Source organism: Dermacentor andersoni, chromosome 1 (genome assembly GCF_023375885.2).
Source record: "Dermacentor andersoni chromosome 1, qqDerAnde1_hic_scaffold, whole genome shotgun sequence".
Classification (NCBI taxonomy): domain Eukaryota; kingdom Metazoa; phylum Arthropoda; class Arachnida; order Ixodida; family Ixodidae; genus Dermacentor; species Dermacentor andersoni.
The window spans coordinates 17,871,893-17,897,962 of NC_092814.1; the positions used below are offsets into that span (position 1 = coordinate 17,871,893).

The 26,070-nt window shown below is 47.5% G+C and overlaps 1 protein-coding gene across 1 annotated transcript in view; it reads left to right on the forward strand.

The window, feature by feature from the left end:
* The first annotated feature begins 368 nt into the window (after positions 1-368).
* Positions 369-26,070, forward strand: part of LOC126546068 (neuropeptide Y receptor type 6) — a 206,243-nt gene continuing 180,541 nt past the window's right edge. Inside the window, exon 1 of the mRNA XM_055061234.2 lies at positions 369-417. The gene's annotated coding sequence lies outside the window, so the exon portion shown is untranslated. The remainder of the gene's footprint in view (positions 418-26,070) is intronic.

The window sequence follows — 26,070 nt, forward strand, 5'->3', positions numbered from 1 at the left end:
CGCGGCGAGGGCATCTTCAATGGTGGCGAAGTGCAAGAACGCCGGTTTACCTTGCATTGGGTGCAGGTTAAAGAACTTCAGGTGGTCGAAATTGATTCGGAGTCCCCCACTACGGCGTGCCTCATAATCTTATCGTGGTTTCAGCCCATAAAACTCAAGAATTTAATCTAATTAACGAGGTGTTAACATGCTGTTATTGCTTGGCGGAAAAAGGTGAGAATAGCGTAACTTGAAGGAAGAGCGATGTCCCGGTGCAAACGCTCGCCGAAGAACCCGCTGCCGAGGAGTACCGCGGCTGCAGTGGAGGAGGGCGGGGGTCGACTGCGCATGCGCGCGCGCGGCGTTGTGGGAATCGATCGCGCCGGCTCCGGCACTCTCGGATGACCGGCCAAGGGCTTCGGGCTGAGCGCAGCAAACGTGAGTGGCGGCAGTCTTTCGACGGCGTGCGCTTCGGTTCCGACTTGTGCGACGCCGTTCTCCTGACCCCTCTAGTGCTCGATGTAGCATGTAATGCTTAGAACCCATGTCCACACAGCGATTTTGCAGTTACAAAAATCAAGTCAATGCCCGCACTGCTACGATGCCTTGTTTGATGGGCGGGCAAGAATACAAATCCCCGCTTAAAGCTGCGCATTCCTACCTTGCGCCCTATTTGAACTTCTTGAAACCTTTACGTCGAAATACAACCGGGTGCTATTATGTCGGCAGCAAATCATCATGTGACGAGGCGGCATCTCAGTCTTACTTTGCTCAACTGGTGTTTGCAAGGATTGCTGACAGGAGCTTGTCGGTCTTGTGGGACTTGAACACCGTTGTTCGAGATGTTTCAACTCATGGTTTTCGGTAGAATCCATATTGCAATAAATCTAACGCAATGAAAATAAGCCTTTCACCAGAATATCATTAAGAGTGGCACTGTATACGCGATGTGTGTCCCTACCGCGGTCCTCGTCTTCATGCTCTAATCACTTGTGCTTTTCGTTTCGAGCAGATACTTTGAAAAACCTACTGTGGCACATATGCCTCTTCAAGTGGAGAGGTGGACGTTACTTGGGCACGACAAAATTCAATGTTCAGAAAGCAAATAGGTGATCGCAAGTAGACAAGAACATCCGACAAATCTCACTTCGTTACAGATTTGATTTTTTATTTTGGGCCACATGTAATTGCACAATAAGCGAGGTAGTCGTGATCTCTAACAGAAGTGTTATAATAGCAGGAATTTCGATTTATCCCTCTTCAAAATGTGCCACGAATCGCGCTAGCTATCCAGATGGCAGTTTTCTAAAGCTTTTCAACGCATTAATCGAGCCAAAACTAACTGGAACGTCGATGCTTCTTTTAATCTAATTTGGGGATGAATAGCTGGAAACTGTTGATAGTACATATCTGCATCGCAGCGGTAAAACAGGGCCGCAACCACGAGACCTCTATTCGTGCTTTGGGCTGCCGTTCAGATGTCTACTGTCAACCAATAAGCCCAACTATCGGTCTTGTGGTGATCTCGGTATTTCCGCTAACTGGATATGACTTTATGATTAGCGGCTTCGTTTATATGATTGCATCTCCTGGCCCGAAATCAATAATTAAATGCTTAATTAATGATACCTTTTCTTCAGCTACCTGAACATTACGATTTGTCATACAAGTTGGACCGCCTCTGGAAGTGATGTCCTTTTCCTGAATAAGCGCACTGTAAGCGACAGGCGATATTAAGATTTTTTTTTAAATAAAAGGCAAGTGCTGTGCACGCACACACACAGTGGCTCCTCACCGATGCGCGTGACTTTCTTCAGTCAAGTGGCAAACCAGCACGTGCTGACGGAGGGGAATTTATCTGGGGTAATAACGTTTGCTTATTTCCCGATTACTGCGACATTACTATTTTCGATAAAATCCTCAAAAGAGGAAAGATAAATGAAAGTTTACTTTTGCAGCCGGTGGAACCATTGCCTGCGTGTGTTAGCAATTGGGGACGGTTGTGTCCTGGTTATTCGGTGTATTTATGGACGCGTGTGTTTAACGCAGGGAGCGGCCAGGGCGCGCCACCTTGGTGTGAGGCGGCGACGATTCGTATCCGCTGGGAGTGGGGACGATAAATTTTTGCTAATTACGCGCTTATTAAAGGGATTGTGAACTTCGAGCGTTTTTATCCTTTCTATTTATCTACCTACGTATGTATGTATGTATGTATGTATGTAGGTATGTATGTATGTATGTATGTATGTACATACGTACGTACGTACGTATGCAGGCCCCCAAATACATGCAAAATTGCGACGCGATTGGCCGCTCGAGGTACTTTGCGCGCATTCGCGGCCAACTTTCACGCTCAGAAAAACACTTTTATGTAGCACGTATTGAGGAACAGGAAGCTGTATTGGGAGTTTCTCAAGTTGCTCTACAATATTCTAATTGACACGTTTATTCTACTTAAAATAATTGAGAAGTTGATGAAGTAATTAGAACTAATGATCTAATTCGGCGGAATCAAAAAATAATAATTCGGGTATCTCCAAGCGACGGCAAACAACGTTACCTTGGTTCTGTCTAGCTACGCAGCATTTGTATATTTTTTAAGTTTGACCCAAGTTAAATGAAATACCGTGCTTATCAGGATATAAATGACATGCATGCATGACATAAATGCCATTACATGAATGGCATGCTTGTCATAACATGAACGACATGGATTTTATAACATGTCATATGCGCCATGACATGAATAGCAAGACATACAAAGGCAAGTCATTTCATGCCGTCAATGACATCGCATGGTTATCATGGCACGTATGTCATCACATGAATTCTATCAATGACATGATGCTGTCGTGGTCATTTCTTCAACCCGGTATATGGTGGATATGAAGGACATGCATGTACGACTTGACATAAATGACATGACATGAATGTCTTCACATGAATGACAAGCGTGTCATGACATGAATGTAGTAAATTGCAAGATATTGATGACAAGACATGCATGAGCATGCCATTTCATGTCGTTCTTGTCATGTAATCCACGCGTGCTTCGCCACACATCCTCATATTCAGTTAAAGAAATGACGACGACGCCATCACGTAATGTAATGTGTGTGATTCATGACAATCACGTCATGGCATGCATGTCATCAATGAGATGACTAGAATGGTTTCAATGATATGACGCACATTTCTTAAAAGGGATACTAAGGCAAATATTAAGTCAAGCTAAAGTGAAAGAGTAATGCTCGAGAACATCTAAGGTGTCAATATTATCGCGAACTTAAGTAATCAAGAGATTAAGGTAAATGCGGGACACGATTTGAGACTTCCCCGGGACATTGAAGTACTAGCCTGATAACGTAAGGCACTCCTCCTTATAATTATGCCACTAGTACTCAACCACTCGTAATAAAGAGATCATTGCATTATAAGACGGAAGAAAATGGTGCTTGTTCAGTTCTATTGGATTTCTAGAAGAACTCATTGACCCTTGAGAACGGGCGCTCGATTGTGCGCGGCCCGTGCCGTCGCGTGTTTGGATAGTTTCGTTATCGTGTACTGCTGCGCTGGTTTTGCTGGCTAGTGAAGCTCGCAGAAGACAATTCCACACCCATGTGATGACCGAACGGTCCTTGCCACTTGACCAATAGCAGCGGCGAATCCATCGCTCTGTCTTGGCTCTCTATGGCCTAGCGTTCCCGTTTTGCGCAAAGAACCGTAGCGCCGCCTGTCGGGCGCCATTTTACTCACCGACGGCCGTGAAGGGCAATGATGGCGTGTGCACTGCTCGCTTGGGATTGCGCTAAAGGTATGCGGACCCTTCAGACACGATTTTCAAGTTATGTCGTAAAATGATTGGCATAAATTCCATGGTCGTTACGTCATGCCATGATATCATTCCCATGAATGTCATTACATGCACGCATGCATGCACGGCATGGCATTACCACGAGAATAGCTTGCCGACCCAGTGGACCAACTTGTCTACTAAATTGGGCCAATGACTATACGCTCCTGCTTGTGATACGGTGATGTTCGTTGGCTCGTCATTCGTGCTTCATCATACGAGCTTCGTAATCCGATTCTCGCGCGCCATCTGCGCTTGAGCCAGGTGCCACGTGTAAAAATATCGCGGCATCTCGGCAGCAGAACACCGGTCGGTGGTTGTATCCGTGCAAACAGTGATTGGGAAAACGAGTTTCTCACGAGCGCTGATTTCCGAGCGTCAAAGCGCCGCCTCCTCGTTTCTTCCAATGCTGGTAGCTGACTTTCACGGCCCCTCTCGTCGTTACCAGCCCGCTTAATCGAATATCGAGGCCTGCTCTTTCCTGTAGCACATGGTCTCCGAGTACGATAACGATACATCGAATACCACAATGGCAGCGTCAGCACGGCTCGGCCAAGGCGAGCAGCTGCATTCCTCCGAATGGCTATGAATGGACGTGGCCTTACAGGTTGTGCTACAGTGTATCGCCGTCAAGTGACCGATTTGTGTCCGTGAAGTGGTACCACGTGCTCCCGTCAGTGAGCATTCAGATTCCACCTTTTTTATCTATCTTATCAATTTCTATGCCGCTCGTTCACATCAATTCGACCGTTCGTACAAATAATAAATACGTGATTATCGTCGTCTTGCTGTTGTCATCACCAACATTCACTAGCGTTAATTCTAGTTGACTGCACTCGCGTCACTAGGTGGTGAGAACCCTGTGGCTTCATCTATTGCGCCGAAGGCAGTGCGAATTTGCATTCTATGACATAAATTACAACTTGAAATGAAAGAACCGACCATTTGACATTTCGCTCAGTTTACTGCTTCTTTAGGAGTAGCTGAGGACATTGATGCTTCTGAACGATGAGCAAGGACGGTCTGTGCTGAACCATGCGTCGATCTTCCTTGCAGATCTGCACGTGACACGTATAGTTTTGCGCTGCCTGAGGGTGGACAATGAAGTCAAAATCAAGCACATTGTGCCCCACGAATAATTTCTACAACTCGAAGAGGGTTGTACTCTGTCTGCTTGGCTAAGCACAAAACGTGCGTTGAACCATGGCACGTAACCAAAAGCAGATTCTGCGTGCCGCTCACAGCCAGCCGCAGTTAACGCGTCCTGTGAAGGTGATCGATTTTATGAGACCGCAGTTACAATGATTCATGCAGTTGAACTCATTGATATCGAGGGCGTCGTCGTTTTCCGCTCTCGGTGTTTATGCAGCTTTAGTAGCAAGTTGGCCCAACTGTCACCAGAAGCGCTGATGCCGAGGAGCACCAATTTTCGGCCGCGGCGCTCAACTGGCATGGCCGACTTCAGAAGTGCAAGCATCGCTGCCGCGGTGACCGTAGTTACCCGCACATACTATCCCCAGTACCGCTGGCAACGTGCGCCGTAACAATCTGCTCTTAGGTTGCGCCTATTCAAGAAGTAGGTAGTCCAAGAGTTGTGCAAACTTTTCAGCACCCGCTCCCGCCTGCTCCGCTTCAACCATTTATTGTCGAACCGGTAACCGCTATCGGTTACGGTTTACTGTGCGGGTTCAGTTTGACATCCTGATTTGTGGTCCCCAACTTGACCTCATCCTCAATTTCGCGTCCACGCTTTCCATAGAAAGATGTTTGTGCACTCTAGCTGCCCATTTACGTTCGTTGGCATGTTCTCAAATCAAATTTTGCTGTACACATCTTTGATTTGAAAAGATGCCCGACCCATGTGACCCTGTATTCCAGATATCTTCGAGCTACCCCCAAGAAAGTATCTCTGATAACATACCTAATATTAGACAAACATCTTAGTGATCATGATCATCATCATCATCATCAACATGGTTACGCCCACTGCAGGGCAAAGGCCTCTCCCATACTTCTCCAACTACTCCGTTAATGTACTAATTGTGGCCATGTCCCTGCAAACTTCTTAATCTCATCCGCCCGCCTAACTTTCTGCCGCCCTCTACTGCGCTTCCCTTCCCTTGCAATCCAGTCCGTAACCCTTAATGACCATCGGTTATCTTCCCTCCTCATTATGTGTCCTGCCCATGTCCATTTCTTTTTCTTGATTTCAACTAAGATGTCATTGACTCGCGTTTGTTCCCTCACCCAATCTGTTGTCTTATCCCTTAACGTTACACCCATCATTATTCTTTCCATAGCTCGTTGCGTCGTCCTGAATATTAGTAGAACCCTTTTCGTAAGCCTCCAGGTTTCTGCAGTGTAGGTGAGAACTGGTAAGACACAGCTGTTATACACTTTCCTCTTGAGTGATAACGGCAACCTGCTGTTCATGATCTGGGAATGCCTGCCAAACGCACCCCAGCCCATTTTTCTTCTGATTATTTCAGTCTCATGATCCGTACCCGCGGTCACTACCTGCCCTAAGTAGATGTATTCCGTTACCACTTCCAGTGCCTTGTTACCTATTGTAAATTGCTGTTCTCTTCCGAGACTGTTAAACATTACTTTAGTTTTCTGCAGATTAATTTTTAGACCCACCCTTCTCCTTTGTTTCTCCAGGTCGGTGAGCATGCATTGAAATCGGTCCCCTGAGTTACTAAGCAAGGCAATATCATCAGCGAATCACAAGTTACTAAGGTATTCTTCATTAATTCTTATCCCCAATTCATCACAGTCCAGGTTTCTGAATACCTCCTGTAAACACGCTGTGAATAGCATTGGAGAGATCGTATCTCCCTGCCTGACGCCTTTCTTTATTGGGATATTGTTACTTTCTTTATGTAGGACTACGCTGGCTGTGGAGTCGCTGTAGATATCTTTCAGTATTTTTACATAAGGCTAGTCTACACCCTGATTCCGTTATGCATCCATGACTGCTGAGGTTTCGACTGAATGAAACGCTTTCTCGTAATCAATGAAAGCAATATATAAGGGTTGGTTATACTCCGCACATTTCTCTATCACCTGATTGATAGTCTATAGTTGAGTAGCCTTTGAGTAGCCTTTGATATTGAGTATCCTGCCTGGTCCTTTGGTTGACAGAAGTCTAAGATGTTCCTGATTCTATTTGCGATTACCTTAGTAAATACTTTGTAGGCAACGGACAGCAAGCTGATCGGGCTATAATTTTTCAAGTTTTTGCGTCCCCTTTCTTATGGATTAGGATTATGTTAGCGTTCTTCCAAGGTCCCGGTACGCTCGAGGTCATGAGGCATTGCGTATACAGGGTGGCCAGATTTTCTAGAACAATCTGCCCACCGTCCTTCAACAAATCTGCTGTTACCTGATCCTCCCCAGCTGCCTTCCCCCTTTGCATAGCTCCCTAGGCTTTCTATACTTCTTCCGGCGTTACTTGTGGGATTTCAAATTCCTCTAAACTATTCTCCCTTCCATTATCGTCGTGGGTGCCACTGGTACTGTATAAATCTCTATAGAACTCCTCAGCCACTTGAACTATCTCATCCATATATTAATAATGATATTGCCGGCTTTGTTTCTTAACGCACACATTTGATTCTTGCCAATTCCTACTTTCTTCTTCAATGCTTTTAGGCTTCCTCCGTTCCTGAGAGCATGTTCAATTCTATCCATATGATACTTCCTTATGTCAGCTGTCTTACGCTTGTTGATTAACTTCGAAAGTTCTGCGAGTTGTATTCTAGCCGTAGGGCTAGAGGCTTTCATACATTGGCGTTTCTTGATCAGATCTTTCGTCTCCTGCGATAGCTTACTGGTATCCTGTCTAACGGAGTTACCACCGACTTACTGTCTGTCTAAAGGAGCCACCTTCTTACGTTTGCAAAAAACTTCGCGCCATATCATGTCTACTGTACAATATAAGATACTACATGCCCTTATCAGTAAGGAAAACAATAACACATGCTTTAGGCTAGAGTCTACTCCGGTATGGCATAACAATTTACGGGCACTGTGCTGTCCGCTGTCCACTGTGCTTAAGGCCCAGGGACCCCTTTTGGCGGCCACGTTGTTCCACAAGGTACGGCACTAAAGCTCGGGCCCATTATGTGCCCACCTACTTCAATAAACTACCACACAGCACCTTCTGTGCAAAAACGAAATATAAGTTAAAGAGACTGCTAAGGCGTATCTGCTCGTAAAGGCGTCCTTATTCCGTTTATTTACCGTTATTGTTTGGGTTCGTGCATGTGATTCTGTGATTCCTTTGCACCATGACGGTCAGTCTGGTATATGGTTATGCATTATCTCGTGATAACTTTTGTTCACACGCATTGCTGTACTTCTGTGTTTCATTATGTTCAATGAAAATTCTTTTCATAGACACTGTATAAATTCTAATAACCTTTTTTGGTGTTCTATACTTGAGTTCGCTGCTTATAACTGGTCTATTAATGTACCGTGTATGGTTTTGCTGCCTGCCAGGCGCTGCCGCTCAAGCCTTCAAAGGCTTTGGCAGGCCTGTATGATTGTACTGTTTTGATTATTGGCAATAAAGGTATTATTATTATTATTGTTATTATTATTCTATTGCACACTCCTTAATGATGCTCATAAGATTGTAGTTCATTGGTTCAACACTAAGGTCCTCTTCCTGAGTTAAAGCCGAATACCTGTTCTGTAGCTTGATCCGTAATTCCTCTATTTTCCCACTTACCGCTAACTCATTGATCGGCTTCTTATGTACCAGTTTATTCCTTTCCCACCTCAAGTCTATGTGAATTCGAATTCTTACCATCCTATGGTCACTACAGCGCTCCTTGCCGAGCACGTCCACATTTTGTATGATGCCTGGGTTAGTGCAGAGTATGAAGTCTATTTCATTTCTAGCCTCGCCATTCGGGCTCCCCCACGTCCATTTCCGGCTATCCCGCTTGCGGAAGAAGATATTCATTATCCGCATATTATTCTGTTATGCAAACTCAACTAATAACTCTCCCCTGCTATTCCTAGAACCTATGCCATATTCCCCCACTGACTTCTCTCCAGCCTGCTTCTTGCCTACACTGGCATTGAATTCGTCCATCAGTATAGTGTATTTTGTTTTGACTTTACCCATCGCCGATTCCACGTTTTCATAGAAGCTTTCGACTTCCTGGTCAGCTTGACTGGATGTAGGGGCGTAAACCTGTACGACCTACAATTCTTACCTCTTATTAATTTGCATAAGAAGACCTGCCACCCACTCGTTAATGCTATAGAATTGCTGTATGTTACCAGCTATATCCTTATTAATCAGGAATCCGACTCCTAGTTCTCGTCTCTTCGCTAAGCCCCGGTAGCACAGGACGTGCCCGCTTTTAGCACTGTATATGCTTCTTTTGTCCTCCTAACATTCACTTAGCCCTATTATGTCCCATTTACTGCCCTCTAATTCCTCCAATAGAACTGCTAGACTTGCCTCACAAGATAATGTTCTAGCGTTAAACGTTGCCAGGTTGAGATTCCGATGGTGGCCTGTCCTTACTCAGTAGAGTACCACATACCCACATTTTCAAAATACCGTGGTAGAAACAAACTACCGAGAACCGTATTTCATTACTTTTAAGAAACTTTCAAAATGTCTGGCATTGCGCAAGCAAAACAAAGTTCTTGGTCATTTACGGGCTTTATTTCGTCGAGCCGAATTACCGGAAGCTTTTGTTCAATATCGGAACTAGCTGCTCCTGTCTTTCTTTCGTCTTTCTCGCTGGTTTACCATTGTGCTTTTCAAAGTTGAACAGCCTTGCCTTCTTATTTATGAAGCAATCGCCGTCAATGCTCAGGGACGCGCTCGACAGCACAGCAACGTTGTGCTTCAAAAAAAAAAAAAAAAAAAAAAAAAAGCAGGCAGGCGTAGTTGAATATCGAAGTCCCACCTTGGTCGCAATGCTGAAGAAATCTCTTGCGCACATTCACTGCTTCGGGTCTGCACGTTGTGTGTCGGGCCTTGTTTTCATCTATCGCGGAGCGCGCCGGCTGCCGGGCAATGCCTCGGTCACGCCGCACGCGGCCTTACTTTCGGGACAGATGTCGCGGCGAACAATCGTGATGTGTAAGATGCCGTGCACGCGTAGTCTTACCTCCTGTAGAAGTATGTTGAAAACAACATTAAGAGTGCAAAATACCACAAAATAACCGTTACACTAATGAATACTGCTTTGCAATTATGAAATACCAAAACACTTGAAAATTGTTTAGAACGGAGTATTTTTAGCAGAGCATGTCAGACACGCACGCATCTGCCCCATCTGCGTGTTTACCGTGTGCACGCAGTCAGTCCACCGCGCTTTTGCTCCGACGCCGATACGACCTCTGATTTTAAGTACAGAACGGCGTTTGCAAACTTTCGTGCTGGCACTGAGCCCTTTCCAAATACCCCGTACCACTTCACTAAAGCCCCAAAGTGGTATATGTTTAATTATAGCCGCTTTTTTGTCATCGTCAGCTGTTCTTGGTGCATGTTGGAGAAGGCCTTGGTCTATGTGGACATACATGCAGCTATTTATATTGCTTCCTGTTGAATTGATACCAAAGCATTACTGGACCATAATCCCAGAGTTCTCTGTGGTAAAATACAGGCTGCGACATTTTTCTCAAGAGGTAAAACCGAATGAACAATAATGAAATACTTTTTGATATGCCGATGTTAATTAGCGCTATCAGCGTTGTTTTTTCAGGCATATAAGGCACAACCTATGTCTTGGTGACATTTATACGCAAAGAGTTCACTTGTGGCAATTCTTGAAAATGTGATAACACTTTATTTCCTTGCTTTTCTATGTAATTTTCTTTGTGATTCCCATGAAGAATATTTTTTTTTTCACCAGCGCACGAGAAAATTGCTGAACAACTTGACCTTTTAGCGTTGTCATTATTATATAGAATAAACAAAAGCTTGGTACCTCTGCTGCCTTAAGGATGTAAAGTTCACGTGCCATTCTCTAAATCAACGTGATGCATTCTGTGCGCCAGGTATTTGCGCATCCGCAATGTCGCTCGCTATATTAGCCGGCCGGGAACCAGGCTCAGCTTTGCAGTGAAACAGGTTCTCGGATTATGGTGAGCGCTGCAATGCTGCTGGGTACTTTCCAGGTTGTCGCCATGCCGCTATGCCCAATCTCGCAAAAAAAAAAAAAGAAGGCTGTTGCTGCGTACAATAATGAGGGACGTGTGATTGCTGTAGAAAGGCAGCAATGCATTATTTCATCGTTTCCCGAAAGCAGACAACACGCAAGATTAGATTAGATTATGGGGTTTTACGTGCCAAAACCACGATTTGATTATGAGGCAAGTCGTTGGGGGGGGACTCCGGAATAATTTGGAACACCAGGGGTTCTTTAACGTGCGCCTAGAATCTAAGTACACGGGTGTTATCGCATTTCACCCCCATCGAAATGCGGCCGCCGGGGTCGAGATTCGATGCCGCGACCTCGCGCTTAGCAGCCCAACACCACAGCCGCTAACCAACCATGACGGGTTGATATGAATGAGAAATTTGCGCATTGGGAAAATGGTGACACATCATGCTAGTTTGTTCGAAATAGCTCAGTTGGGGTGGCTTTTTTTCGTCCCTACACCATTGCTTTCTTTTTATGTATTTTAAACATCATGCGGGTGTTTCAAATCGCGGAGTGTACTGTCGTTAGGCAGGCGTTTAATAAATTTTACTGATTTACGCTTCAGGTTAATTTGGTTTCCTATGTTTAGATTTCTGCCCGAGCAGGCACTAGCAGTTTAGCGCAGGTACAGCTGTCAGCACGCTTAACACGAACGCTCCGCAGCGTGGCCGGGACCAGCTTGGCATGACGCCAGCGCCGCGAAGTGTTGTGCGCTGTAATCTCGGTGTGTTCGCAGCGGGTTACGATGGCTGGAACGCAGCTCGATTTGACTGCTCGTCTGGTCTTTCGCTTGTGCCTGACCGGCGGCGAGAGTGCGCTCACTTGACATGTCCGTTCCGCCACGTTTCACTCGTGGCTGCGGTCCCACGCGCACCCAGAAAACACGTTGCGGTTTGCTTATATCCCCAAAGCGAAATGGCGGGCGGCAGCTCGCGCGCCTTTCAAGTTTGGCCTCAAAGCTGGCGCTTTAAGGAAATGATAAATAGGAAAAGGAGAGCAAACTGCAGGTTTGTGGCGTTTGTAACGGTAAATAAATCGGCAAATCCGGTGGCATAGTTCTTCATTTCTTCTCTCACAGCGCGCATCGGAGTGCTCAGCACCTATGCGGCATACTGCAACCGAGTCGCAGCGCGGGATTACCTATGAAGCGGGAACAGTCAGGGACCTTGCCTAGCAGAGAGCAACCCCTTTTGGGACGCCCGCTAAGCAAGAACACAACCTCCGGCTCTCTTGAAAGGCAATGCATATTAAACAATAAAACCTGAAGCGGCTCGCCAAGCAAGCCGGACGTTTGCGCGCGCGACGTAACTGTTTCCGCTTTCTCGTCCCCGACGAGATCATTGATCTGCGTCAGGTGATCGGCAGCAAGTATCCTTTCGACTGCGACGCCTCGATTTGACGCCGCAATCCAGAAACTTCAGCACAGCGCCAAGCGAAAGGTGCCTCCGTGGCCCTGAGTATAGTAGCCATCTTTGTTTATTTGGGCTGTGTTGCCAGCACAAGCAAGAGATTCTGAGGGTGCGAGTGGGATTCTAGAAGCACCAGCACAAACACGTGGACACCATACGCTTTCAACTTGCCAAGTAAAATTTTCTGGTTAATAAGATCGAATGCTTTGGAAAGGCCTGTTTATAAAATGGGTAGTTAATACGCATCGAAAGTTTTTGTCGTTGATTGCTTTTATAAAAACTTCTTTTTATTAAAAGCACTGTTTCCTTTCACCTATGCTCTTCGAATTCGTGTTGAAAATCTTCTAGAAAGTTATGACGATCAAAATGCAATAGAATTCGCCCATGCATTATTTTCCCTACTTCTTTACAAATCACTGGAAGAATTGAAATTGAGCGGCGATTTCCGACTGCGTTTTATCCCTCTTTTGAAAGAATGGATTTATTTAGCTATCTGCGTTGATTTAGAAAATTGACCCAATGAAGAAATGAGGTTATCAATATGAGCAAGCACTGCGCATCTGCATCTTGGTGTTTCTCATTGAATTGGTACAAAAATAAACTGCGATCTCAGTGAAAGTGGTTGTGTGCTGGTGTTTTCTACGGGCGACAAGCCACAATTGCTGTGTTCCCTAAGAGAATGTAGTTGTCGCATAAAAAATAAATAAATAAAAGAAATTTGTTGAAGGCGCATCAGCTGTAGTGAGGCACGAGAGAGCTGCTTAGCGGAGCCCAGAAGGGCAGCGAGAAGTGTCGCCACTCGCGCATTCGCTGGTTCTGAAAACTAGTTAAACACAAACACTGGTTGCAAACTGGTCTATACTTTGCATTTCTCAGCAGATTTTAAGTCGTTAGTATTCGCATACCTTGAATACAGCGTACTCTTATTATTGATCATTTTAACAGATCATATGTTATCGAAAGCTTACGAGCTTTGGAAGCAGCTTTTACTTTCTTCGAAAGAAAATTTTGAACGTACAATTTTTGAACTTTTAATGAAAGTGCGATGATTACTGCCACTGCCATGGTAATTAAAGACGGCGTTCCACATTTGCTTGCTAACACAAGTACGAAATGCTTATTAATCTCGTGGTGTTACTGATAGAAAACAGTTTCTGGGGTTTTACGTGCCAAATTACCATTATCTGATTACGAGGCGCGATGTAGTGGAGGACTCCGGATATAGTGCCTCCACATAGGGACTCCATCTAGTGCCTCGACAAGAAAAGTTGAAAATTACTTATCAGGTAGGCGACACAATCTCTCCAATGCTATTCACTGAATGCTTAGAAGTATTGAAGCTATTAGATTGGAATGGCTTACGAGTGAGAGTCAACGGTGAATATCTCAACAACCTTCGGTTTGCAGATGACATTGTCCTGATCAGCAATACTGGGGATCAATTGCAGCAAATGATTGAGGACTTTGACCGAGTAAGTGTAAGAGTAGTGTTGAAGATTAATATGCAGAAGACAAATGTAATATTCAGGACCTGGCAAGGAAAAAAAGAATTCATGATCGTCAGTCAACCTCCATACTCTATGTAAGAGTACATTTATCTAGGTCAATTAGACACAGGCGAGTCTGGTTACGAAAGGGAAATTTACAGGAGAATAAAAAAATGCGTTGGAGTGCATACGGAAGGCATACCAAATCCTGTCTTGAAGCTTACCACTGTCACTGAAAATAAAAGTGTAAAATCATTGCATTATACCGGTTCTAACATATGAGGCAGAAACATGGAGGTTGTCAAAGAGGCTCGACAACAGCTGAAGGACCGCGCAAAAAGAACGTAAATTTTAGGCGTACCGTTAAGAGCGGTGTGGATCAGAGAGCGAACAGCGATAGCCGATTGTCTAGTGGACATAAATTAATTATTGTGAATACTCTCAAGACCCACAGGACATTACAGAGGGCAGTGGGAAGACATGATGTGGTTGCGGCGCACTTTCTGAAGGTTGTTATTGTCGGCGATAGCGGGATGAAGGAGATGGCACTTGAGCGCCAAACCGGCTCTCCGACCTTTGACTGATGGTCCACGCGTGACGCGAGGATGGACGAAGTTTGCCCTTAAGGTCGCGATTAGCGTGATACGTTTTATTAAAGATACATAGAATTGATGCGCCGCACGGCGAGGTCAGGTAAACCAAGGGTTGCTTTCATGGAGGAGACACTAGCATGACGAGAATGATTGGACAAACGGGCGGCGCGGTTCTAAATGGACTCAAGATTGTTCGGGCGGGAAGCATGCCAAGGGCCCCGCGTGCAACAAGCACATTCGAGCTTGGCTCATATTAGTGCTTTGTATAAGGATTACTTTAGCGGTACTGTTGCAGATGAGAACTTGCTTTTTAAGAACTGCAGCATGCAATTAGCGTTGTTAGATACGAATTTCATCGGAAATTTCCTTGAAAGGGTGCCCATTATGTGAACACACACACATATATATATATATATATATATATATATATATATATATATATGAAGTGACGCTTATCAGTGGCGTAGTATTAAGGACATATACTACTGGGTTAAGATATTTTGAATGACGTGAGATTCGCATGCTTTTGCATTTAGTTAAGTTGAGCTGCATTAGCCAGTCAGAGCACCAAGAAAAAATGTTGTCCAGGGGTGCTATGCAGGATGTGCAGAGTTTGGCGAAACTCGGAATCTTCACGAGCTCTGGCAACCCCCAAGATGAAAGAACTAATAATACCAAGACAAATTTCGTCCCTCGGCACGCCTCCAATTTCATTGGTTTACTTACATTCACCCCTCTAGGTGGCTATCAGCCCTTGGGCGTTGCTTTTGGGTGGCGGACAAACTGGAGCTCACGTGATCGTACCTTCGGTGCATGGTTGGTGCCTTATTTCCGTTATTTGTCGTTCCACCGCGTGCATTACATGCACAAGCAAATTTTAAATGCGCTTAGTACAATATTATTAGTCACTTTAATGTGGCTTATAAGTAATCTAAAGTTTACAAGATGTGCACTGAATGTGTATTAGACTAATTCGTAATTTATTACGTTTCGCTGGCTAATTACTTTCTTCTGGATTGGCGCGGCTCACTACGTGTTTGCGGTCGCATTTCCGAGCGTATATTGGTGGGCGCCTGGTTTTCGCACTGGGCTTTCAAGAGATCGCTCGTTGCTCGCGCTAAAGTGAGGCTGCGAGACGAAGTGAGCGTCGGGTAGTGCAGATGTGGTTTGTGGCGCACTTACCGTGTAAGCACGCCGGAATAAAGGAAAACACTCATACAAGCAAAGCGTCAGAAAACTACACGTTATTTTCTTCTTGTGATGTACCTTCATACCGGGTAGCGCTGAGCGATAGCTTCTAACAACCGCAGGAAAGATTCTTCATAGTTGGTAGCTCCGAGCGATCCATGGCTTCCAAGAAAGGCAAGAAATTCTCTTTGCAGCATGCGTGGCCGTTAATTGACTAAAACCATATCCATGTCAGGTGAGACTCCATTAGCGGCGCAGTTGGCCGCTACCCACCGCTGACGACGTGGCGCTTCGCTTTTTGACAGTAACTTCAGATTTTTCTTTTTGCGTTTGTCCGCCCGTGATAGGGTCCACAAGTTCACGTTGTGGTTGACTTTGTCTCAATCGAGATTGAACCACGCGCCGTTAGCTTCCACTAAATCTGGGATACAGTTGTATGCGGCGCACTCGTCACTGTGAATAATGGTCACCGGTTGAACAGTGGCTTCAGTAATGGGGCCTAGCGTCGCCGCGTCTTGTCGGTCGACCTTGAAAAAGTCGCAGATCCTCTGCGGCCACGCAGACCATGCCGAAGACCCATAGTCCGCGATCTGCAACACGGCGGTGATTTTGGCGGCTCGGCGGAACCTTGTCGCCCATCATCAAGCGGCCTCGAGCGTACTTTTGCTTGCCGCGAAGAAGGCTTCGCGGCAAGGAAAAGAAGGTTTCGTCAATTTGCAATGTCTTCCCGGGACCACCGAGCGGAGATCACGCTAGCAGCACGTCGCTTACTACCTCACGGGCGTAGTTCCTCCTGTCGGCGATGGCGGGCTCCTACAGACTAAACGAGTCGCCGGTCATCTCCTTCAACAGCCACATGCCCTCGCTTTTGTTCACACAGTACGTGAACCAAATCACTTGCCGCCTCGAGAGATGGACGTTCGGACGACCGAGGCGGTCCGTGTTGGTGAAGTAACTTCCTTCGCCTCTCTGCCCGTGCAATGCAGCGGTACTGGGTAACTGCGACAACTGCTTTCGGCACCTGTTGCACCGGAAGGCAGCCTGGCATCTATCCTGAGTCTTCCTATATAATGTGACGACTTCGCCTTCGCAGCATCGTTGGTCCGGGTTGAACCCCAGGCCCTTGCAGGTGCCGCAGTAATGCGATGACGCCGCCAGACCTGGCCTGGCGCTGGGTCACGGTGGACGCACAGCGCTTGAAGCCGGAGCGAGCCAAAGCGATCGCAGGAACTCTTGCTCCGCAGCCCAGTCACACCAATCTGTGCTCGAAAAGCTTGATTTAACCGCCGCGATGTTCCCGCAGAGGAGGGTCTTCGCCTAACCCGTCGCACACCCAGCGCCCTGATGTTTTGAAAAGGCGAAAATGACGCTCAAACTTTACGTTGGCCATGTAGGTGAACGGGTCCTGACAATGATGTTGACGCTTGTTGCCGCTGGATGCCATCACACAGGCTGCTGCTGCTGCTGCCGCCGCCTTGTTACCGAGTTCCACTTGAGGGGGGGGGGGGGGGGGGGGGGGAGGGAGGGTTCGTGATTGTACGAGTTTGGCACGAGTTCGCCTGTCATCAAAACCATAGATCACGCGCCGCGCGAGGCGTGTAACTCTTGTGCGCGCAGCCTCCGCGGTTGGACCGCGCCAACTTATTTTTGGGCAAGACCGACGCGGTGCTGAGCTCAGCGGCATATCTTGACCGCCGGCATAGAACACGCACAACGCACTGTAATCGTTGATGTACTGAGCACCACTATCAAATACAAAGCGTCGACCGTCGCTGGCATTAGATACATTTTCTCGGGCGCTACGTCACCGCAATGCAGGCAATGAAACCGTGTTGTGGGCAATGAAACCCCACAACACGGTTTCATTGCCTGCATTGCGGTGACGTAGCGCACAGCAAATGATTACCGGCACGTAACTGTAGCTGCTTGCAAGGCGTCGATGCGCCGTGGCGGACGACAATGCTGAGGAGTGCGTAGGCATCTCCAACGACAACATAGCGCAGCTGTCGTTTGAGATGGCTGCTCTGTCATCGGCAATATACAGTTTTAGAATAGCGTTTATCACCTTACGTACGTTAAACGTAAGCACCTTTGCAGGAAGTTACGATGCGCGTCCTTTCAAGTCTTTTAGTTTACCGTCATCATCATCATCATCATCATCATCATCATCATCAGCCTAGTTACGCCCACTGCAGGGCAAAGGCCTCTCCCATACTTCTCCAGCTACCCCGGTCATGTACTAATTGTGGCCATGTTGTCCCTGCAAACGTTTTAATGTCATCCGCCCACCTAACTTTCTGCCGCCCCCTACTAGGCTTCCCTTCCCTTGGAATCCAGTCCGTAACCCTTAATGACCATCGGTTATCTTCCCTCCTCATTACATGTCCGGCCCATGCCCATTTCTTTTTCTTGATTTCAACTAAGATGTCATTTACCCGCGTTTGTTCCCTCACCCAATCTGCTCTTTTCTTATCCCTTAACGCTACACCTATCATTCTTCTTTCCATAGCTCGTTGCGTCGTCCTCAATTTCAGCAGAACCCTTTTCGTAAGCCTCCAGGTTTATGCCCCGTACGTGAGTACTGGTAAGACACAGCTGTTATACACTTTCCTCTTGAGTGATAGCGGCAACCTGCTGTTCATGATTTGAGAATGCCTGCCAAACGCACCCCAGCCCATTCTTATTCTTCTGGTTATTTCAGTCTCATGATCCGGGTCCGTGGTCACTACCTGCCCTAAGTAGATGCATTCCCTTACCACTTCCAGTGCCTCGCTACCTATCGTAAACTGCTGTTCTCTTCCGAGACTGTTAAACATTACTTTAGTTTTCTGTAGATTAATTTTCAGACCCACCCTTCTGCTTTGCCTCTCCAGGTCAGTGAGCATGCATTGCAATTGGTCTCCTGAGTTACTAAGCAAGGCGATATCATCAGCGAATCGCAAGTTGCTAAGGTATTCTCCATCAACTTTTATCCCCAATTCTTCCCACTCCAGGTCTCTGAATACCTCCTGTAAACATGCTGTGAATAGCATTGGAGATATCGTATCTCCCTGTCTGACGCCTTTCTTTATTGGGATTTTGTTGCTTTTTTTGTGGAGGATTACGGTGGCTGTGGAACCGCTATAGATATCTTCCAGTATCTTTACATATGGCTCATCTACACCCTGATTCCGTAGTGCCTTCATGACTGCTGAGGTTTCGACTGAATCAAATGCTTTTTCGTAATCAATGAAGGCTATATATAAGGGTTGGTTATATTCCGCGAATTTCTCTATCACCTGATTGATAGTGTGAATATGGTCTATTGTTGAGTAGCCTTTACGGAATCCTGCCTGGTCCTTTGGTTGACAGAAGTCTAAGGTATTCCTGATTCTATTTGCGATTACCTTAGTAAATACTTTGTAGGCAACGGACAGCAAGCTGATCGGTCTATAATTTTTCAAGTCTTTGGCGTCCCCTTTCTTATGGATTAGGATTATGTTAGCGTTCTTCCAAGATTCCGGTACGTTTGAGGTCATGAGGCATTGTGTATATAGGGCGGCCAATCTTTCTAGGAGAGTGTTCCCACCATCCTTCAACAAATCTGCTGTTACCTGATCCTCCCCAGCTGCCTTCCCCCTTTGCATAGCTCCCAAGGCGTTCTTTACCTCTTCCGGTGTTACTTGTGGGATTTCAAGTTCCTCTAGCCTATTCTCCCTCACCTTATCGTCATGGGTGTTACTGGTACTGTATAAATCTCTATAAAACTCTTCAGCCACTTGAACTATCTCATCCATATTAGTAACGATATTGCCGGCTTTGTCTCTTAACGCACACATCTGATTCTTGCCTATTCCTAGTTTCTTCTTCACTGCTTTTAGGCTTCCTCCGTTCTTGAGAGCCTGTTCAAGAGCTGGCAGAACTTAGAAAGTTCTGCCAGCTCTATTCTAGCTGTAGGGTTAGAGGCTTTCATACATTGGCGTTTTTTGATCAGATCTTTCATCTCCTGCGATAGCTTACTGGTTTCCTGTTTAACGGCGTTACCACCGACTTCTATTGCGCACTCCTTAATGATGCCCATAAGATTGTCGTTCATTGCTTCAACACTATGGTCCTCTTCCTGGGTCAAAGCCGAATACCTGTTCTGTAGCTTGATCCGGAATTCCTCTAGTTTCCCTCTTACCGCTAACTCATTGATTGGCTTCTTATGTACCAGTTTCTTCCGTTCCCTGCTCAAGTCAAGGCTAATTCGAGTTCTTACCATCCTATGGTCACTGCAGCGCACCTTGCCGAGCACGTCTACATCTTGTATGATGCCAGGGTTCGCGCAGAGTATGAAGTCGATTTCATTTCTAGTCTCACCATTCGGGCTCCTCCACGTCCACTTTCGGCTAACCCGCTTGCGGAAAAGGTATTCATTATCCGCATATTATTCTGTTCTGCAAACTCTACTAATAACTCTCCTCTGCTATTCCTAGAGCCTATGCCATATTCCCCCACTGACTTGTCTCCGGCCTGCTTCTTGCCTACCCTGGCATTGAAATCGCCCATAAATATACTGTATTTTGTTTTGACTTTACCCATCGCCGATTCCACGTCTTCATAGAAGCTTTCGACTTCCTGGTCATCATGACTAGATGTAGGAGCGTAGACCTGTACAACCTTCATTTTGTACCTCTTATTAAGTTTCACAACAAGACATGCGACCCTCTCGTTAATGCTATAGAATTCCTGTATGTTACCAGCTATGTTCTTATTAATCAGGAATCCGACTCCTAGTTCTCGTCTCTCTGCTAAGCCCCGGTAGCACAGGACGTGCCCGCTTCTTAGCACTGTATATGCTTCTTTTGGCCTCCTAACTTCACTGAGCCCTATTATATCCCATTTACTGCCCTCTAATTCCTCCAATAGGACTGCTAGACTCGCCTCACTAGATAACGTTCTAGCGTTAAACGTTGCCAGGTTCATATTCCAATGGCGGCCTGTCCGGAGCCAGGGATTCTTAGCACCCTCGGCAGCGTCGCAGGTCTGACCGCCGCCGTGGTCAGTTGCTTCGCAGCTGCTGGGGACTGAGGGCCGGGGTTTGATTGTTGGGTTCATATAGGAGGTTGTGGCCAAGTACTGCACCAGGGTGGCCAATCCTGCTCTGGTGAGAGAGTGCGTTACCGGTTCTGGTCACCGGGATCAGGCCGCACTCCAGGCCTGTTTGTGCAATTTTCTCAACACACGGTTTTTTTTTGTATTTTCCGGTGGGGAATTGTGCGGCATCGAAATTTGAATCACGGTCCTCTTGAACGGGAGGCGGATACTCTACCGTCCCCGCAGGAGTTAAATTAAAAATTAAATTATGGAGTTTTACGTGACAAAACCACTTTCTGATTATGAGGCACGCCGTAGTGGAGGACTCCGGAAATTTCGACCACCTGGGGTTCTTTAACGTGCACGTAAATCTAAGTACACGGGTGTCTTCGCATTTCGCCCCCATCGAAATGCGGCCGCTGTGGCCGGGATACGGTCCCGCGACCTCGTGCTCAGCAGTCTAACACCATAGCCGCTGAGTAACCACAGCGGGTCCCGCAGGAGTTGTACGCCTCATTTAACCTACAGTGGTGCCCTATTTGATCAGTCAAGGTGGACCAATCTGAGCTCGGTTATACCGCACGGATGGCACTCGGCTAGAGAACCTGGTATTTATGACCTGCACATGTGTGGCCATACATAATTGAAGATATATATGGTTTTTTTTTTTCTTTTTTTTGAGGAGGGTACCCGTACAGTGGTAAAATAAAGGAAAAGGCATTAAAAAGAAAGAAAGAAAAAAGAAAGAAAAAGCGGGAAGAAAAAGGAACATGACAGGCGATTTGAACTCGTGACCATTGGATGTTGCCCGGAAAGATAGCTCAATCGGTTGGTTCGTCAGTCCCCAGGTTACTTTGAAGCGCCATAGCTCCTGCTCCGAGCCTCATATTTACGTGGAAACGGACTGATGTTGTCCGCGGTAGTGGTTGGAAGGCATACTTCTTTGGAAAAATGGCCGCCCGAGGAGAAGAGCGAGCTCGAGCGGCTTTAGAGACTAGGAAAACTGGCTTAAAATATTTAGACTTGAGGGAAAGCTTCGTGTACAAACTATAACACGGCAATCAGCACTCGAATACGACGAGAGAAATTATTGAGATGTGGAAAATTCCCCTTGAAATAAATATGGTTTGCGAGACAAATGCTTGTAAGTATTGAACCTCTTAAAAGATGAGGGGGAAATATGCGCTCACCGAGAGGTCATCGTCTGCACGGGACCACCACCAGGCACCTTACTGAGATGGGGAGGGCTCTGTGCGCAAATGTAAACAAGACGTTATAAAAACAGGGCGCCGTCTGGTGTCTCGTGCCAAACGTATCCAAGCCAAGACGATCCATTAGCAACCATCCTGTTGTTCCTATGTGGACGCGTCTCATTGGGCCTACGGGTGCCAGAATCGCCGAACGATGTCAGAAAATGGACGGGCTATGCGCTCATAACTAACCTTTCAGGTGAGTTAAGAGAAAGCGAAAGCTCATTACAGTACTTACTGGTGATCAACGCGAGTCAGAGTGTAGCCATCACGAGAATTCACGCTGAAGCGGGAGCAATGGGTGCCGCCATGTTCGACGACGCTATTTCTTAGCGTCTGTAAACATTACGAACGTTATACTCGCAGAGTAACGTACGTTACCATAGTGCACGTAAACCGCAGAAGCCCAGTAACGTTCGGAGCATGCGCAATGAGAACGGCGCTATTTCTTTGCGTACGTAATGCGGTTGCGTTTGGTTGCAAACGCTATTCTAAAGCTGTCTGATGTGGCCATTCTCTGTTCATTAGGGAAATGGCAACGCAGCGCCGCGGTATTTCTGTTCACCGCAGGCGCTTCACTGAGGCTGTTAAGGTTAGCCGCTTTACCGACTAAAACCGACACTGAATCCATAGTTACGGGCATACAATTTCTCATTATAACACCTATAGAGAAATCTGGCACCATCGTCTACGGGAGTTTCTTAAAGGGCGCTGTGCCGTCCTGGGAATGACGGTATATGTGTATGCGAGGCTTGTCTTGGCTGGTGTTGTAAGAGGCTTCGTCTAAAATGTGGATATGGCTATACAAATAACGCGTTTCTAAAGTAAAATCTTCATAAGATGTTTCCATTCACGCAAATTGCATCTTTACTCACCTACAATTCATGACGAAGGGAAGAAAAGCAAGAACAGACGACAAACTGTTTCAAAGCGAGCGCGAATCTTGTCGTCTGTCCTTCAACTTTAGCGGCACGGGAGCGGCTGCAAGGCACCAGACGGGCGTAAAGGCGGCGATTTGTGGCGTTGACAGTCAAGACAGCACTGAACAAACTTTTGTACAAAATTGTACATGCCGCGCCAGTAGTAGCGGCGGCGAATTCGTTCGTACGTGTTGAAGACTCCGGCGTGGTCACGCTGCGGATCGTTGTGGAAAGCGGCACATATTTGTGACCTTAAGCTGCGGGGAATCGCCAGAAGCCACCGACGTGTAATTGCCTCGGTGGAGCAGCTGGTCACGAATGGCGAAATGAACTGCTTGGCGTCGGAGGGTTCGGGATACAGGAATGGTCGATGATCCAGATAGATAGTCGAAAAGAAAAGCGATCCACGGGTCACGACGTTGTGCGTTGGCAAAGGAGTCCATGTCGAGAGACGACACGGAGTGTGTGGAAGTTTTTCCGCAGGCCGAGTCTGGAGGTAAAGCTGAGCGAGACAGGGCGCCTGCATCTGAGTGTGTGCGTCCGTTGCGGTATACTACACGAATATCATACTCCTGGATGCGTAGTCCCCAACGGGCTACGCGGCCAGTGGGATCTTTCAAGTTGGCGAGCCAACAAAGCGCGTGGTGAACTGTGACCAATTCGAATGGGCGCCCGTACAGGTATGGTCGGAACTTGCCCAGTGCCCATACTAAGGCCAAGCACTGTAATTCACGCTGTAATTTGTCTCAGGCTTCGTCAGCGTGCGACTCGCATAGGCGACTGCGTATTCGGGGTAGCCGGGCTTTCGTTGGGCGAGGACGGCCCCCAGACCAACCCCGCTGGCATCTGTATGTACCTCAGTTGCAGCTGACTGGTCGAAGTGGCGAAGAATAGGTGGGGAGGAGGGAAGACGACGCAGCGTAGCAAAGGCGGAGTCACATGCAGGGGACCAGGAGGAGAGGGCGGCGTCACCACGTAGAAGCTGAGTCAATGGCGCCATGATCGACGCGAAATTCCGAACAAAGCGCCGGAAATAAGAACATAGGCCCACAAACCTTCGAAGTTCTTTGATGGTCTGAGGCTTCGGAAACTCAGCGACTGCTCGAAGTTTTGCAGGATCGGGTAGAACGCCGTGCTTGGACACAACGTGGCCTAAAATGGTGAGCTCTTGCGCGGCGAAGCGGCACTTCTTGAGGGTGAGTTGGAGGCCAGCGTTCGTTAGACAGGTCAAAACATGTCTGAGGCGGAGTAGGTGAGTCGGAAAATCAGGCGAGAAAACCACGACATCGTCTAGGTAACACAGACATATAGACCACTTGAGGCCACGCAGCGTGTTGTCCATGAGTGGTCCAAAGGTGGCAGGGGCGTTACAAAGCCCGAAAGGCATCACGTTAAATTCATATAAGCCGTCAGGCGTAATGAATGCGGTTTTCTGGCGATCGGCCGCAGTCATCGGGACCTGCCAATACTCTGAACGCGTCAAGGGACGAGAAGAATTCTGCTCCCTGAAGACTGTCGAGGGCGTCGTCGATGCGCGGCGAAGTATAGACGTCTTTGCGTGTTACCTTATTTAACCGACGCTGGTCGACGCAAAAGCAAATAGACGAGTCCTTCTTGCGAACGAGAACGACAGGAGATGCCCAGGGACTGTGCGAAGGTTGAATAACGTCACGGTGCAGCATATCTTCGACTTGGGTGGTAATGACACGACGCTCTTCGGCAGAGACGCGGTACGGTCGTTGACGTAACGGCTGATGTGAACTAGTGTCAATGTAGTGCTGCAGTTCCGACGTGCGGCCCAGGTGAGGTTGTGAAACGTCGAATGAACTTCTAAAGTGGTGCAGGAGATCAAAAAGGTCGGCGCGTTCTGCAGGTGTGAGGGTATCGGCGATGGCACCCGAGAACGCATCCCTGGACGTCTCCTCAAGCGCGGAAATCGAAAGAGTCTCCGGGGACGTCAACCAAAGGCGAAGAGTCGAGGAGTTCCACGAAGCCAAGGCATTCACCAACGAGCAACGTAATAGGCCCACAGAGGGGATTGTAAATGTATAAATTGCTGCAGCCGTCGGCCACGTCAAGTGTCGCGAAGGGTAGTGGGAGAGATTTACGGCTTATGAAGACGTCGGACGGTGTGAAGAGGACCGTTGCATCAGTGATGGCATCGCAAGAGACGGGTACGAGGGCGAAGGAGCCAGTTGGAATATATGTGTCCTAGCGCACGGTAAGTTTCGAAGAGCGGTCACAATCTTCGTCCAAGGGTGCGTCACAAGGGGAAAATTGCGCAGTCGATCACGCCTTTGTGACGAGATAAGAAGTCCCATCCGAGGATGACGTGATGCGAGCAGGTGAGAAGAACAATTCACTCTACGATGTAAACAATGCCGCGAATAAGCACACGTACAGTACAGGCTGCGTGCGGAGCGACGTGCTGCGCGCTTGCCGTACGAAGCGACAGTCCAGACAGCGGCGTGGTCACCTTGCGCAGCGAACGGCGCAGTTTGGCGGCTATCACAGAAACGGCTGCGCCGGTATCCACAAGAGCGAATGCAGGAAAACCTTCTACACAAATTTCGACCACGTTAGCAGGACAGCCGCGAGGACTTAGACAGTTCGAATGGGGCGCAGGTCTTGCCTCTTGAACTGCGACGTTCAGTTTTCCTGGTCAGGTGGTGCGGGTCGCCGACGCATTGGGGAGAGCGAGCGTCGGCGAGGGGATGGCGAGCGACGCGAAGGAAATTCTGGGCAGTCAGCACGAGCATACGGTTGGGGGGAAGAAGCGGTGTATTGGCGAACGGGCTGGCTGCCGTACTGGAAGGGCCGAGAGGCGTCGCCGAACGCTTGATGGCGACGGCGGCAATATCGGGCGACGTGTCCGGGAGTGCAGCAAGAATAACAGATGGGACGATTGTCAGGCGTCCTCCAAGGATTAGCTCTCGGTGCGGTCCAAGATGCAGCATGGGCTTCCGATGGCACCGGCTGGGACTGGGTCGCGAAAGCCGCCGGCGGAGGCCTGCGTACTGCCTGCGCGTACGTAAGAGGCGCGGCCACAGGCCGCACTGGCTGCGCATAGGTGAGCGGCGTGGCAACAGGCTGCACTGCCAGCGCAGAGTTGAGATTGCTGGCTGCAGGCAGCCGATGGTGTGCGGAAAGGACAA